This window comes from Coffea arabica, chromosome 11e, assembly GCF_036785885.1.
Source record: "Coffea arabica cultivar ET-39 chromosome 11e, Coffea Arabica ET-39 HiFi, whole genome shotgun sequence".
NCBI classification, from domain to species: domain Eukaryota; kingdom Viridiplantae; phylum Streptophyta; class Magnoliopsida; order Gentianales; family Rubiaceae; genus Coffea; species Coffea arabica.
The window spans coordinates 21,607,174-21,612,125 of record NC_092331.1 but is presented as its reverse complement, the minus strand read 5'-3'; the positions used below and the strand labels follow the sequence as shown (position 1 = coordinate 21,612,125).

Below are 4,952 nucleotides of genomic sequence, written 5' to 3'. Positions count from 1 at the left end.
CAGTGCTTCAGATTTGGGAGAAACGAGAAGTAAAGTGAGTTCTAGATATTATTCAGGTGCAACAATTACAATTTCTCAGTCAAAAGTTAGAAAATGTTCTATACATTGTATTCTGGATCAGAAATTTCAATAATCTCATTTTCCAGAATCTTTTCCTTAAACATTGCCTAGACATCTAAGTTGTCACAGCATACCTAGATATCTATTTCTTGTTTTAGCTGCCTAGATATCTAAATTGGTTCTTAAATGTTTCAATTATGCTCCCCATATACTCAGCTTTTGAGCCATATGTGGCTAGAATTTGAAGTTAGTAGACCTTAGATGCAACCTTAATCAATCAACTGTGCAAGGGTTTTTGGTGTACATGAGGGCTTATAGGATCTCTCAGAGATGGCCTTCACTTTAATAATACATTTTGGCTTCGGATATGAGTCTTTCCATGATCATAAATTTCAGGTGCTAACTGACCCATTAAATTGAAGAATGTAGAGTATTTTAATCCTTGATGCTCAAATGTGAAACTTTAGAATTTTTAATGAACTATTTGCTTATTTGATACAAGTACTATGGTCAATGTATTTGAAACCATGAGCATGCTCTTATTCCAACATCTACAATAACCTGTTCAAGCGGGCACTTCAGCTCAAAAATGCAAAAATACTTCAGTCCATCATACCTCAACCAGATATGAGCAAGACTTCATCAAGAAAGAGATTTTAGTATATTAGGACATTGGCTAGAGTTTCCAATCAAGGAAGGGAAAAATGCACTTTTCATCCTCAAAGTTTGGGTTCTTGACCAATTTCACCTCAAAGTTTCACCAAAAACACATTTCATCCTCAAAGATCCGTAATTTTGTCAAATTAAGGACAATTGACGGAAATTTGCATGTGAGCCGTTAGAACCAACTTTAAACCCAACAAAAATGGGTAAAACTGAATGGAGCCATTTTTTTAATGGAACAATAATTTGCAACGGGACAAAAACCAACATTCTTTTCCTTCTTCCCTCTCCTTCATTATGATCCACACACACCGCACTATCATTCCTTCCTTCCTCTCTTTGCTCTTTCTCTCTCAGAGAGTGAGAGAGAGGGAAGGGGAAATGAGTTTTAGGGATTTTTCCGTTCTTTTCTTTCTCCGCACCTATCTCACCCCTGTCGTTCATGCCTCACGCCTCACGCCTAATGACCCACGACCCTTTCAGTACCCTCATGCCTAATGCTCACGCTATTATCTCTTTCGCTACATTAAAAGCTAGCTAACAAGCTGCAGATGGATTGGTCAAGGAATTAAAGAAGTGTGGTTTTGGGGCCATGGAAAATGGGCTCTTACTGGAAGAGTTTTCACCAACTCTGCCGACCCTTTCGCAAGAAGGGCACATGGTCAGTGTAGCCATTGGCAATTGCATGCATGTACAAGGGCTGCGCTAGTTTTAGCGCTTTCAGTTCTTGTAGCTCCTTCTCCAGCCTCCTGTTCTCGTCCGTCAGCGTCTCGTAGCATTTCTTCAAGAACTCGCAGTCTACTTCCGTTTGCTTAAGCTTCGTCCTGCGTATAGCCAAGAAAAAAGCCCCCTCTCCATTATTTCAAATAGACAAAATTTATGCATATCTCAAAAAACTGGCTCGCACGATCGATTCTGTTTTTCCTCAACATTGTTAATCTTCGGGAATGAGGGATGAAGAAGCAAGTACCTGGCTCTTCTGTTCTGAAACCACACCTCAACTTGTCGAGGCCTTAAATTCAGTTCCCTCGCCAAATCTTGCTTTTGCTTCTGCAAAATCAGCATATATGTAGGTATATACACACGATTTAATTTGCCCTGTGAAATGATTGTTCAAATGTTAAAAAAAAAAGAGCAAGGAATGTTATACTATTACGTGTGAAAATAAATCAACTAGCTAGCCACAGAGAGAGAAAGAGAGAGAGAGAGATGTTATCGGATTGAGAGTGCTATGCTGCTTGAAGCTCTCTTCCAAAAGAGCAGACTGAGCTTTTGTGAGGCAAAGCTTCTTCCTTCCATTAGAACCATCATCATCTTCGTCACTTACTCTTGTGGAAACTGTCTCGATCTCCACCTCTTCGCTGCTACCGAGCTCTCTCTCCCTCTTCACGCTATTGTTGGAAAAGGATGACGCAGCACTATCTTGACGATGCAAGTCAGCAGCAGAAAGTGGAGGCTCATTATTGGAGGCCTTATTAGCAGAGTGACTGAGAGGAAGAAGGAAACATTTGTCTATAGTTGCAGCAGAGTTTGACATCCATTCATTCATGTCGTCAACAGATTTCGCGACCTTAAAGATTTTGTCATCAGATTTGACTCCCATTGCTATCACAGACGCGTTTACAAGCCTTAAAGAATCCTTGAACAAGACATTGCAGTCTTTCAAAGCTGTCAAAGTTCTTGAATCTTTGACCTCAGAGATTGCCTTTTCATTAGCTGAAATCAAGTCCTCTAGTTGATTGATAGCAGCACGGAGAGAGAGGGTGAAAATTCTTGATGGGGTGGTCTTGATCTCGCCTAAATCAGTGGAGAAATTCATGCGGAGGCACCATATAGAGTCAAAACATGAGGTTGGTTTTGGAGTCAGATTGCAGATGGCACGAATTGCTCTATCTGGAGTTGAAGCGGAGAGTAACTCAGACTCTTTTTCTTGTATGAGAGCTATGGAAACTGTGATGATTGAACCGATGATAACCGTGAATAAGATGATGAAAAAGACGTAGCTCCTTATCTTCCTTTTCTGTCTCGAAGCTTGATCTTCCATCAGCTGCCTATCCTTATTGGTGACTGAGTTCATATTTGATTTCCACACTTTCTTATGGGATTTGTTTGAGAATAAGGAGATGATTCTTGTCGAGTGGGGATATGGACTGGAAAAGATATAGTAGCTGCTTGATTATCTTCCAAACAGACAAGTATAGATACTGTTCAAGTTTTGTGGAAATAGTCAAGTCAATTCTGGCCTCATCTATTATAAGTCTCTGAGCCAATGAAACAAGAAGTCAAACTTTGGGAAATTTTTAACCACGATCTAAGACCAACATGCAAGTAATTATGAAAGTGGCTCCATTCTATTTGACCCGTTTTTGGTTGAGTATAGAGTTGGATTTGACAGACCGTGCTTCTCACATGCAAAGTTCCGTTCAAATTAAATAGTTGTCCTTAATTTTCCGTCAATTGTCCTTGATTGACCAAAATTGCAGATCTTTGAGGATGAAATGTGTTTTGGGTGAAACTTTGAGGTGATATTGGTCAAGAACCCAAACTTTGAGGATGAACAGTGCATTTTTCCCATCAAGGAAAGTCAAAGCTAGAATTGAAGAATCTTTCACATTTTTAACTTCCAACTGCAATTTCTAACAGAATATAAAGGCCTGTTCTTAACTGATTCTGATTTTATATAAGCTGATTTTATAGATTGATTCTTAAGAATTAGATTTTTTAGAGTAACTTGTGTTCTCGTTTGTAGTTAAAAAAAGCTATTTTAACAAATGCACTCAAAAAAAGTTGAAAAGCTAATCCTGACAAGAAGATAACCAAATTGCCCATATGTGCTAAATAAGTGCCTTTTGTCCTAAACAAATAATTTTTTTGGCGTAATTAAGTAATTTTTTTATTAAGATTAAATGTTGAATAAGAAAAGAAGAGGAGGGTGGGGGGATGCATCTAGAGATGAGATTGCAAATACGAAGAAATAGAGAGAGATGTATGGCAAAAATGTTTATCTGACTTTTAGATAGTTTAGTAATTATGCTAAAGTTTGAAGGGGTATTTTTTGTCTACATGAAACAGTATGTCAGAATCACAAACCAAAAGCAACTCAAGACATGATTCTGATTTTCAACTTCTTTGGGCTTAAAGAATCTAATACCATGTTTTCAAAAGCAGTTGAGAACACGACTGAAGAGGTGATTTTTGGTGGATAGATGGACCGACCTAAATCAGACCTCTCTGAGATGAAGTGAGGGGTATCCTCGTGTCCGAAGTGGATGGTGGGGCTTCTCCCCTGGTATCACTCCGACGATTAAGTTAGTATGAGAACGAGAAAGATAATAGTATATGAGAATGAACAGTGTATCTTACTTGTTGGGAGTGTGTGGGGTATTTATAGAGTGAGAGTGGAGGGCAGGACGGAGGTCTTATGCCGGTGGGACCCATGTCCTGCCATTACGGCTCTGCTCCCTGTCAGATGGCCTGACTCTGACACTGTAGCCGCCTGGATAGGGTGACGGGGAGTCCTTTGCAGTAGCCATTAAGTGCAACAGTGCTTTTCAGATAAAGCACACTGGTCCCGGGTGATGTCAGGTGTCCTGACATCATTAGCGTGCAGCTGAGGTGAAGGTGCCGAGGTCACCTACCCGGTAGACTAGGGATCCGACCGGGCTTAAGGGATAACCCCGAGACGCGGATGAGCTCTGATGAGGGACGAGGTGAGTTCACCTCGGGCATGCGGGATGGCCGAGGTGAGCCTCCTCAATAAGCCCCCCAAGCCTCGGGAGCTCCGGGCTAGGGAGGTTCCGAGGCTTCCTTGTGCCGAAGTCGTAGAAAGTCGGAGTCCCGAAACTGCCCCGGAAGATGCGGGGACGTGACACGTGGGCGTGTCAGTTGAAGGGACGTGGTCACTGGTAACCGTCGCGTCGTGAAGTAGTGGGACGTTTCGTGCAGGGTGTCAGCCGAAAGGACGGTACATTAATGAGGAGAGAGGGAGGCACGACGTTTTGTATTCGAACGTGGCCGTCCTTTCGCATTCTTGCCGCCTCTTCGGATTCCGCCCAAACCCTTATAAATAGGGGGGGCCCCTTACCGCACTTCTCACACCTCTCATTTTCATCTGAGACTTGCAAAGTTCACGAGCGTAGCCGAGATCAGTTCTTTCAGCCGAGGTCAGGTCTAGTAGCCGAGATCAGAGCTGAGGTCATCAACTTCGTCCAACTCCGTAGGCAATAGTA

General features: G+C 41.8%; 1 pseudogene; it reads right to left on the bottom strand.

Annotated features, from left to right (window-relative positions):
* Positions 1–1,105: 1,105 nt before the first annotated feature.
* On the bottom strand, positions 1,106–2,800 carry LOC140021227 (uncharacterized; annotated as a pseudogene).
* Between the last annotated feature and the right edge of the window lie 2,152 nt (positions 2,801–4,952).